The sequence below is a fragment of the Ictidomys tridecemlineatus genome, chromosome 5 (assembly GCF_052094955.1).
Source record: "Ictidomys tridecemlineatus isolate mIctTri1 chromosome 5, mIctTri1.hap1, whole genome shotgun sequence".
Classification (NCBI taxonomy): Eukaryota; Metazoa; Chordata; class Mammalia; order Rodentia; family Sciuridae; genus Ictidomys; species Ictidomys tridecemlineatus.
The window spans coordinates 104,360,740-104,373,691 of record NC_135481.1 but is presented as its reverse complement, the minus strand read 5'-3'; positions in this window follow the sequence as shown (position 1 = coordinate 104,373,691).

The following is a 12,952-nucleotide window of genomic DNA, read 5'->3' as shown; positions in this document are numbered from 1 at the left end:
AATAAATAATCTCAATATATCCTTTTGTCAATATCTCAGACTATCATTTTTTTTCCATCACTGTAGAAATTCTCACCTTCTTTCTTACATGTGAGATTCCCAGGGTTCTAAATCCTCTTATTTCTACTTTCCTAGATATTATACTTTGAATCTGAAATCTCCTCCAAAGGCTCACGTGTTGAAGTCTTGGTCTCCAATTCAGCGATGTTCATAGGTGGGGCCTTTTGGAAGTGGTTGGATTATGAAGACTCTATTTTCCTCAATGGATTAATCCATTGATGGGTTCAAAATTGAATGAAATATTGGGAGGTCATAAAAAAGTGTAGGAAGTAGGGCCTGACTGAGGGAGGCAGAGATACTGGGGCATGTCCTTGAAGGGTATAACTTGACTCAATACCCTCTTCTCTCTGTCTGCTTTCCAGACACCATGAGGTAAGCAGTGTTGCTCCACCGTTTACCATGATGTTCTGTGCCACCACAGACCCAGAAACAATGGAGTCAGCTGAACATAAACTAAAACCTCTGAAACTATGATCCACCATCTTTCTCTTTTAAGTTATCTTTTTTTATTTACTTTGTCACACAATGGAAAACTAATACATTAGCGTGTCCCTTCATCTTAGTGGAGTGTATTCTTCAGTATATTTCCAGTAAAAGATGTATGTGGGGAAAATATTTTGAGAATTTGTATATCTAAAAGTGTCTTTAGGTATAGAATTCTGGGTTGAAAATTATTTATTTTTAGAATTTTGATTTTCTTGCTCCATTGTCTTCCAATTTCTGGTGTTGTTATTGAATAGTTTGATGCTTTTCTGGGTCTCTGTCTTGGATAGGAAAACCCTCTTTCTGAATTTATATAAGATATCATCTTATTGGTTCTATGATGGTATATTATTTGAAATGTTTTTTTCTCATTATACTGACATTTGGTGGGCACAGTGAACCATTCTTCCAAGCATTCCTTGGGATATTCTGATTTTAAAACTAAAAGTTCTATATCTTAAGAAAACTCACCTCATTCCCAGAAAAACCAAGACCATCAGTCATCCTATTGGAGTCCTCTCAAATTAAAACATCAGAAACTATAGTTATGGAAAGTTTTATCAAATTATTTGATATTTTTTTCTGTTTTCATTTCTTTAAATCTTTTTGATATAGTTATTTTTATAATTATTGAGATGACAGCTAATCACATTTTTTCTACTTACTATAATTTTATAACTTTTTTTTTTGCAAATCATTTCTTAAATTCTATCCCCACTCGTACTTTTCTATTGAATTTCATATGTGCCCTTTGATTTTTGTTTTGCATAGACTTCTCAAAATCTCTGAATATTTGCGTTTTTTAATAGAAACACATTGCCATTTAGTGAATATGCCATTTTCTTTTACATCTGCAGTAGGTTTTTTTTTTTTCTTTGCTGTTTTTCGTATAATTTCTGCTTTGGATATATAATGTTTTCAGATTTTCTCATATACTTGGTAATCATTTAATGTTGGTCAGATTTTAAAATAATGCACTAAAAATGATGTCTGTTCTAGGTCATCGTAGATATCCTGGCTGGTCTCTTTCTGGAATTCTGCAATGGTCAGTGACTAAAATTCTCCTCTCTAGAAGTTATGGGGCCTCAAAAGAATTTTCTGATTTTCTTCTTGGACAGTATCAGCCTGGCTCTCCATTTCTGGAATTTAAAGAGGAAAATCTTTAGGGTTTTCCTACTTTGTAGAAGGCTGTCACCTTAACTCTCTTCTTACAAGCTTGGATTTTTTGCTTCCCAAATTGAGAATCTCACAGGTTAACCAAACCTCTTTAAATAGCAAATTTCTAATTTTCTTTGATAGTTAATGAAGTTCAGTTACTAGTCTGAGGTGAGTGGGGAAGGGGACTTAGTACTCTAAGTTTTTCGTATCCAAACTCTCAAGCAATTCCCCTATCTATAGCATCACCTGCATTTTCATTTTAGAAGTGCCTGTACATCCTGAGCATTTATAACATTTTTTGTTATAAATCATCTTTCAATCCCACTGTCTCTGTAGCAGTACTTATAATCTCCTTGATCCAGATCAACCCACTCCAGAAAAAAAATCAAAATGATCTCTTCAAATTAAATCATACTCTGTCTCTTTCGAGACTTTGTTGGTGACTTAACACATAGAAAAAAAATGTCAATTTATTGCATGGTATAAAAAAATCCTACATGATTTTGCCCTTATAAAATCTTGCAAAACTTTCTTATGTACAACTAGCTTTCTTCATTAGTCAGTCCAACCATGCTATTATTGTTGCAAACGCTTTCCTGATACAAAGTGTATGGTGTTTTCACTCTTTGGAAAACATTGCAACACACCACACACACACAGGCACAATTTACATGTCTAGATCCTGCGCCCCATTATGTCTTAGATTTAATGTCATATCTTCAGCAGACTTTTCCTGACCACCTGCTCTGAGTATTATATTCCACCCACCCCTAATTCTTGCTTTAGCCCTTTATTGCCTCTTTAGCACTTACCTCATTGTGTTATTATTTTATTTCTCCTAGGAATACAGTGGAAGGACATTTGCATGACTAATTTGAATATGCAATGTAATTTTGCATTATCTATGCAAACCACATTTCTCTTGCTTACCAATGTGGACACCAGATTATTTTCAGGGAATTGCGTTGGTTTCTATTACTCAGATGCTGTTATTTTCACACAATATATTGCAGCACACTTACTGGTTACTGGGAGGCATTTTTTATAAATAAAAACTGAACCACACTTGTCAGAATAGAAGAACAAAATGTGATGAGAGTTGACTGTTTAGATTAGACATTCTCTTCACTTGAGCAGTCAGAATACTAACCTCGGGGGGTTAAAACTGGCACTGGAAGATAACTGATAGATATGAAACAATGAGGAGCAGGCTGAGTGCAGTGCATTTACTGAATTCAAGTAATCTAGAATATATTTTCCATTTACAAAATGAGGGAGGCAATGGAATTGATCCAAAATAAAAGACAACATCACTGAACTAGAATACAATTGCATAAGTGTTTTTCTTGCAAAGGAAAGCTTACATGCTACATTTTAGTAATGATGATAGGCTTGTAGTAGATATTATGATATCAATATGCCTAGGGTGGTATAGACTCACTAGGAGGGGCACTCACACTGTAGCACAGTGTTGAGGCAGCAGGGTAAAAGCAAGGCAAGGTACTAGCCCTAAATATTGTCAAATCAAATTTCCTTTTTAAAATGAGTCATATGAGGTGCAGATAGTTGAAATGAATTACTCAATTTCTCAGAACTTGACAGAAACAAAACTGGGAACAGGATTTGGTGTTGTCAGGTTCTTTAGGATGACCTATGCTCCATGGTTTATATCCTGCATTGTCATCAGTGGTAGGTTGATTGATTTCTATGCCCCATTAATATATTCAGGTTCTTATCCCTGGTATAGGTGAATGCAACATTATTTAGAAATAGGAGCTTTGTAATTGTATCCAAGTTAAATTGAGACTATGCTGGATAAGGGAACCCTAAACTCAATGACTAGTGTCTGCATTAAAAATGACAGAAATTTGCATCCAGATATAGAAAAGAAATAGAGAAGGCTACGTGAATAGGGAGGCAGAGATTGGCATGAAGCAACCATAAAATAAGGAATAACTATTAGCAACCACCAGAAGTTAGAAAGGGTCTCCCTAGAGCTTTCATTGTGAGCATGACCTTGCTTGCTCCTTTATTTCAGACTCTTAGCTTCCAGAACTATGTGACAATAAATGTCTGTGGTTTTAAGCCACTTAATTTGGTATAATTGTGTTACAGCAGCCCTAGGAAATGAACACACTGTCCATCAATAACGGACAAATCCTACCTTGTCATGTTTAACTGGAGTCTTGCACGATGTCCTCCCTATGCTACCCCCATCAGGAAAGTCAGGTGACCCTCTGACACATGCATCCCTTTAGACACCGCCCGTGGTTCCATTTTTCTATCTATCTAGCTGCTTTGCTCCATAAAAGCAAGGATTCTACTTTTTCTGTTTGTTTTTACCATTGTTTCCCTAAATTCAAATGACACCATGCCTGTGATAAGCAATCAGTACATATTTATTAAATTAAAAAGAAAAATGAATAAACGCGAATAGTATGGACACTTCAACAAGGAATACTTATAAATGGTTAATTAGCCCACAAAGAAGCATTCAACATTATTAAGCATTAGAAAAACTGTAAATTAAAGCCACAATGAGATACCACTAGGTCCTCATAGGAACATAAAATTAAAAGACTGACAACACCAAATATTGTCAGGAGTATACAACATTCAGAATATCTTTTTCTTGGGAAATTTAAAATGTTAAAAATCATACTGGAAAAAATATGGAAGCTTCTTTTAAACCTCAATATATGCCAGTCCTGTGATCTAATAATTTAATTCCTAGGTATTTACTCTGTCCCCACCCACAAACAGAAAATGTATATCCACAAAATACTTGTGCAATCAGATTCACAGAAACTTTATGAAGAAATGAAATAACAAAATCTAAAATAGGTTACATCAATGAGATCATGATAGATGAGTTGAAACACATTCATTTAATAAAATACTACTCAGCAGTGAAAATAAACTCAACCTACATGACAATCCATATTATAAGGAGATCTCAAAAAATATCATAAGTAAGTAAAAGAAGCTTTAAAATAAAGTTAGTTACTGTTTGATATCCTTTATACAATGTTTTAGAAACATCTAACCATTTTATGTTGAAATAAACCAAAATAATAGTTTCCAAGATAACAGGGTTGAGAATTGCTGGAAAAAAAGATATGAGGGAAATTCTGGGTTTATAAGGAATTGGTTTACACAGGCATACCCATTTTTCAAAACTCAAAAGTTCACTTAGGACTTGTGCATTTAATTGTACATACATTTTACACCCTGAAAAAAAAAGATCCAAAAAGTTTTAAATATTGCTGGAATATTTAGATATTACATAGAGTACTGAAATCTGAAACTGATTTTGAAATGCACCAAAAAAAGATTAATTGATAAGTGGATAGGGGATAGGGATGGATAGATACATGATGATACAGATGTAGCAAATGGAAGTTGTTGAATTTAGAGATCATGTATATGAATGTTCATGGTCAGTTCTTCAAATCTTTCTGTAAATTGAAACATTTTATGAATAAAATATTAGTTATTTTTTTATCATACAAAGGGGTGAAAAGTGTGAATCAGTAAATTAAACTTAAGTTGGGAGTGGCAAAACAAAATCAAATATAACATTTGTAATCTACTGATCTATTGGTCAGATGGAGACTCGGCCTGGGAAGCCCCCACCTGGACTGGAGTACAGGAGATAGTGGGCTTCACAGCAAACATCCACACCTCCTAAGCCATCTGTGTTACAGCTTGGACTGTGTAGCACATTCCCTCAGAAAACACTCAAAACCAGCAAACAATAATAGATGGTTTTGCTCTTCCTGAGTGTTAGGTGAAAACAAAATCTAGCTAGCAAGAAAAAATACAACTCTGCCCTGTTAGTCCTCTCCCCAGTTCCCATCTGGTAGAATTTGGCAATTGTACAGTGAAAGCTGCCCTGGTTTAACAGTGTCTGTCTGAAAGCAAAAGCCACTCTACCCTTGACTTGGAAACTTGCTGCAACTATGTTCTGAATCAAACAGGGACAAAGGACAATTTTGCAAGAAGAAAAGAGACTGTGTGAAACACTGATCACCAGAGCAGGCTTCTTATCCCTTGAAACCATGCTGGTGTTGACATATTGTTAATTGCAGAGAGACAAAGATTATATTACTCCTGAGGGGGCAATTACTAGGTCTAAGATTTTAGCTCCTGAAGTTGGGAACAACAACCTGTTAGGTCACCAAGTCTCGTTCCCTTTTGTATATGTAGAAAGGAGAAAAATGGTTCATCTGGTGGCTGCATTCAGATGTTCCTGGTCCAGAGAAGCACATAAACTTAAGAAAAATTCTTCGGCCACACAATAGAAAAGGGTTATAAATATTTGCATTAGAAATATTTGCAAAATAAGAAAATAAACACTCTTTGAGAACCATGCCATCACCCATGAGGGAGAAATAATTCAGCTTTACATTCAAACTCCATAGTCCCAAGTTTAAGTCCTGCTCTAATGTTTACTTCTTTGGTTATTTTATGCATTTAATTTCTATTGATGGCTATTCTCATTTTGAAAAATTTATGTCTGGATATTTGAGATATTAAAATTTGCAAATAATCCAACAACTAACTTGAGTGCTTAAATAGCTAAGGAATTAATTAGCTTTTTGTATTAAAAAGTCTGCAGGTTGGGGTCCATCCAGCCCTTCAAATCGTAAGAAGTCATTTTATTTTAATCCTCTTCTATTTCATGAATCTCTTTCAGGATTTTACTTTTTTTCTTGGCAAACTTTTCCTGTCTTGGTCTAACAAAGGTGTCAAGAAAGGAAAAAAGAATAAAAGAAAGGAAAATAGCAATGATGACAGCAATGTTTGCTTTGGCAATGACACAATAGGGAAGACTAGAATGGAAAGTACCAGGTTCAATACCAAGCAGGCTTACCTCCTGGAAATCTCTTTAGTCTCATCCACGATGCTGGAAAAGATGCTGCAAAAGATCCAAAGATGCTGGAAAATCATCTTTTTAGGTAGTTACAAAGAAGAATAATGAAGATCCTTTCCCATAGATCTCAGCAAACATCTACACTGGTCTCATTATCCCCACATGAGGCCCATGCCAGTTCCTGGATCAACAAATGGCGATACAGGAGTGAGGCTTTTTAGCCATTCCTTGAGCTGGTGATAGAATTAGCTTATTTCAAATACAAGGGAATAATGTGAGAGAAAAAAAATCAGTACAAATTTGAAACATCATTACAAAAAGGAGAAATACATGGACACTAGCAGCTCCAAGGATATAAACCCAGGACCACGTCAAATGGTGGTGAAGTACATAATGGATTTGAACACATTTCATAAACTTAGGGCCACATGTTATAGTGTGTTGGCCAAACCAAAACAATACAGGACTAAAAACCAATGTTCTAAAAATATGTAAGCAGAATGCTTTCCCAGGTGGTACTGAACATCTGAGTGTTTCAAAACACAACAATGAAGTGAAAATGAACAAATTAAGTTACTTAATCTACTAAGTAAGTCTTGCTGCAGCACAAAAATAGTGCTCTCAGATCCACATTCTTCTTTTTCTAATTAATGATGAAAATATTTGAGGCAATCAGAACACTTGAGAGTGGATTAATAATTATCTTTGATCAACTTCAAGAGTATTTTGCACAGATATTTAGTGTTTTAAAAGTATTCTGAGGTTTAGGTAGTAACTGGTTTTTTATTAGCAAACATACATTGGGACACTTGCATAGAATGAAATATTTCTCAGACACTTAACAAGAAGCATATTTTCAAAGAACATTTCATTGGATGGTAAAATCGCCACCAAAAAATAAAAAAACAAGGGAAATATCTATAAATAACAGCATTTTAATTCTATAAAATTGTGTGAAATATTCAAGGAGTGTTTTATTTCACGAGAGAAAAAAAAGAACCTTAAAGATGTTAGCAGTATTTATGATTAAGTGTAGGGCCTATAGTTGACTTTTTCTTGTATTTCTCTATATTTTATAAATTTTCTATAATAAGTGTATTTTAGTGTTACAATGAGATCCAAATATCTTATTTAGAAGAATGTCCTCTTCCATTTCCTCATTCTCATGTAGCCAGATTTAAAGGTCTTACCTGGCCTTCATCCTCAGAAGTCTAAAACAAATGTAATTTCCAAATATGACCTTTTCTTCATCATCCATAGCTATAGAACTGGAGAGGACATTTTTTTCTCCATGAATAATTAGAAGGAAGAAAAAATAAGGTGTAAAGTCAAAGCTATGCATTACAAAATATATTAAAGTTCATAACCATAGGAGGGTCTAGACATTGTCCTGAATTCAGTACTCGAATATTTTCTAAATCTGCATTCACATAAATTCTCTTCCTCTTGAAGTAAGGAGTCATGTCATTGTTCTTTCTGTCCAGGCAATGGTAGAAAATATGTTCTCAGACTGGAAGCAATCATTTGTTGCTTGAGGAGTTAACAAGCACACATGTGGGCTAATGGAGAATGAAATTCACAGGAAGTGGCTGAGACCCATTTTGAAAAGTAAAATTTATTTATTTACTTTCATTATTCAGAATGCATCATGGAATGTTTTCTTTAGTTTATAAAAGGTTGGTAAATAATCCCATTGAAATTGACTTTATAAATTTCTAACACATGAATATAATTTATGACTGTCTGCTCTGTATACACCAAGATACCTGGAAGTTTTTTCCTCTTTATTCAAAAATGACTCCATGTTCCTGAGTAAGTAAAAAAAAATTCAAAGGACAAAAAAAAAAAAAAAAAGGCACTAAGACATAAATGCAGTCTAATGAAATGCCCGCTATGGAGTAAAAGACAATCCCTGTATATTTTCTCCTTTCTTACAATATTCAGAATCACTTCCTTTGATTCAGTGAAAACACTAATATGCAATTGAATTCAGAACATCAATTGGATGTTCAATGAGGAGTGTCTTGTATATAGTGGGATCTCAATTAAAAAAATAAAAAACCTAAACACTTAAAGGTGAAGTCTTATGAGTTTTACACTAGTTGCAAGAATTATTCCAGGTTCTCTGGTTGAGAATTATGTTTTCTTCCCAAAGATCAATCTATACTGCCCCTAAGGTTTTGGTCTGTAGTCCTTTTTATAGATGAAATAATATATATAAAAAAATATGAAGAATTATAACATAGATTGAAAACAAAAAAAAAAAAAGGACAAGGGACTCTTCCCTGAGCAATCCCAGACAGGGCTTGTCAGAAATTTCATGGGATAGTGAATCATGGAATATCCTCTAGCTGGCAGCACTCAGCAGAGAGTGAGGGTGCACCCTGTCCTAGAGCCATGAAGACCACTCTGCTTTCACTTTACACCTGCCCCTGGATTTGTGAGCCTCAATGACACCTTCCTGATAAATTCACATCTTCTGATAAAGTCACATCTTTGGGGAACCCATGAAACTGGCATTATCTTATTCATCCTCTTACCTCCCCATTGTAATATGCCAAATCCTGTTTAGGATCCAAGGTTTCTCATTCATTGTGTGTATCTATCAGGGGACAGCAAACTTTCTTTGTTAAAAACACAGTGTTCTTCTGACACAATGCAGAATAAAAAGACAAGCAAGAGCAACAAGAATTGTCTTTCTGGGCCATTTAATTTTAGATGGGTTATTACAAAGAATCTTGCCATGAACATCCTTTCCCATGTATCATGCATAACACCCTCAAAGGGATATTCCCAGAGGTGAACTTGGGGGATCATCGACCATGGTTATTGTCCACTGAACTAGAAAATCCCCAGCTGTTTTCTAAAACAGTTTCAACACTTTACACATTATTCACAGTGTATGAGAATCCCCTTTCTCTACATTGTACCATCACTTTGTTCAGCACCTGTGTGCCACATCCTAAAGAATGCTTGGAGGGGAAGACTTAAGTTTCATTCATGTGGTAGGTGAGGAATTGTATCTCTTTGTAACTTTATATTTAGGTAAGTTTTTTTTTAAATCATTTGTATTATTGAATTTTTCAAGTTAAAAAATTAATATATTGTTTAATAGATTTAATATATTAACAGGTTGTTAATATATTTAATATATTAATTCTTTGCTTAAAATATTGATACATAGCAATTTACATATACAGTTTATAATATCTGTACACATGGATCGATACACACATATGCAGACTGAAAATAAATGTTTATACACATATTTTCCAATAGTTACGCAAAATATTTTTCACAGGTAGCTTGACATGATGAGTGCCAATTTTCTCCATTTCCATAATTCACTGGTCTTATACTGGGGATTAACATTTAAATCAAATGGATAATCCATTGTTTAACTCTTCTCTAGAGGAATACTTCATAAATATTTCCTCAAGTCAATCCCCAAAATGTTGTAATTGAGTTTTCTAATATTCTACATATTCCTGTCTTCTTTTTCTCCTCAGGAGTCCTGCTCACAATACTCATCTATTTTATTAACAACCAATATTTACTGATCACTTGGATGAGAGACATTATTAGAAAGTCATGAAACTTTCAGAATTCCAGAACTGGAAGGCAAGCCAGACCCAGGCTCTTTCAATGATACAGGTATCAGGATGTGTGTGTGTGTGTGTGTGTGTGTGTGTGTGTGTGTGTGTGTATGTGGTAAGAGAAACCTTCACAGAGTTCCCTGGGATGACAAAGTTAGTTATTAGTTATTTAAGGTCAGAGATAGATAAGGCCAGTCTGTTTTTTAACTTTATGTATCTGTAGGCACTTGATAATGTTGTGCTCCTAAAGGTTAATGACAGCAGATAATGTAAGAGAGAGACAGAAAGAGAGAGGGGACTGGATAGTTCAGAAGAGTGGGAGAGTCCTGTGTTGTAGCCTACTCCAGGGCAGTGGTGCACATAAGGTCTGAAATAGTGTGGAAAAATCCTGTTTCTGTTTCCTAGAGAAGAGGGAACTTTTTGATTTTGTTTTTACCCCACCAAACAAATAATCCCACTTCGGCTTTTCTTGATGAATAGGCTGAAATCACTTTGACTGCCTGGTCTTTCTGACCCCTGACATTCAGTTCTTCCTCAGAGACTCAGGAGGACTGGGGGCAGGGCAGAGGGTGACAGCAGGGTGCTCCACTTTCACTTCCCACTTCAGAGCACAGCCTTGCTGTGTCATCCTTAATGCCACCCAGAACTATTGCTTTATTTGGAAAAATGTGTTGGCGCATTTGCAGAATAGAACAGTCCTTGAACACAAGCATAAATTTAGAATGTCCCAAAATATGCACACCTCCACAAAGACCCGCCCTTCTTTGTCCTACAAAGTCACATGCTTCAGTCCCTGGAATATTCTCCTTGACTTTTATTATCTAATTAAGTAAACTCTGTATGCTCTTAGGATAGAGAAAATTTCTCTGTCTTGGAATAGTTCCTGTGTTTTTTTGCAGAAATAGATAATGGAATTGTAAAAACTGACAGAAATGAGAAATTTGGTGATTAACCGTGATAACTGCTATGATGGCAGGTTCCAAAAATCCTTCCAAAGAAGAAACTCAATCAACCTGGTGACCTGGAGATAAGGATTCCTTAAAATGAGTATGTTTAAAAATCTGCAAGTATTTCTTAATAGTAATAATAGTTATATGTCAAGTAGTGTTTTAAGTGTATAAAATTCAATCTTCAGAGTACTCCTATGAGGTATATACTACTGTCACCATTTTATAACTCAGGATATAAGGCACAGAATGGTTAATAAATGACCTGAGGTTACAGAAGAAGTAAATAGAACTTGACTCCAAGGCCTGGTCTGCTGGTCACTTCTATATAAGGCCTACCTGACAGGAAATGGGAGGGACATGCAGGTGTTTAAAAATGTTAGCGTTTGTTTTGGGGGATGCTCTTATCTGAGTATGTGCTTCCCCCTCTACCAAATTCTTAAGTTAAAATCTTCCTGGCTAAGAGGATGATGCTTTGGGAGGTAGTTAGTCCTCATGAGTGAAATCAGCCCCTCTATCAGTCATCTTTCTACCACTGTAATAACTAACAAAGATACTCAGCTTCTCAAGAGAGAATGTTTATTTTGGTTCACAGTTTTGGAGGTTCCAGTATAAGGTGGGTTTCTCCCTTTGCTTTTGGGTCTGTAGCAAGGCAGAACATCATGGTTAGGAGGACATGGTGGAATGAACTTCTCACCTCATGGCCAGGAAGTGAAAGTAAAACACAGGAAGAAGTGGGGTCCACAGTCCCCTTTGATGGATACCCTCAGTGACCTGAACGCCTCTCACTGGCTCCTATCTCTCAAAGTTTGCACCATACCCCACGAGTGTCAAGCAAGGGACCATTTATTTCACATATGGGCCTTTGAAAACCATATTGAATCCAAACTCTAGTTTTTCTCTTATAAAGGAGATTTGAGATCCCTGTTTTCCAGTTTTTTTTTTTTTTTAAGAGAGAGGGAGAGAGAGGGAGAGAGAGAGAATTTTAATATTTATTTTTAATTTTCGGTGGTCACAACATCTTTGTTTGTATGTGGTGCTGAGGATCGAACCCGGGTCGCACGCATGCCAGGCGAGCGCGCTACCGCTTGAGACACATCCCCAGCCCAATGTTTTACAGTTTTTAAAATTAATTTATTTATTTATTCTAATTTGGTGTACATGACAGCAGAATGCACTTGGACTTTTCTACTAGGCTGAGACATAGCTAGGAACAATAGTGTCTGGTAAAATGAGCCATCACTAGATACAGAACATGCCTTCCCCTGATTTCAGACTTCCCAGCCTCAAGGACTATGAGAAATAATTTCTGCTGTTTATCAGCTACATGGATTTTGGCATTTTTTTTTCATATCAGCACAAACAGGTTAAGATAAGGGGTGATTTTGAAAAATAATCTTGAACTTGCATTGTATTCAAAGGAAATGGCTATGCTTTCGTTTTTGAAGCAATGTTTTCTAAGTCTATGAGTACCCTATGTCTTTGAATTTTTATGCTCTTTATTTCTGGCAATTTAATACTGTTTGTGTTTGCCAACTTTTCCTCACAGTGACGAAAATCCCTGATTACAACAACTTAAAGGAGGAAAAGCTTTCATTTTGGCTCATGATTTCATAAACCCCTAGTCAGCCAACTCCATTGCTCTGAGCCTGATATAAGGTAGAACATCATGGTGGAAGGATGTGGCAGAGGAAGGCTATTCAGCTCATGGCAGGTGGGAAGCAAAGGAGACAATTAAAAAAAAAAAAACAGGACAAGATATCATACTGAAGGGAAAAACCCCTAGTGACCTATTTCCTTAAACAAGTCTTACCTGCCTATAGGAATGGATT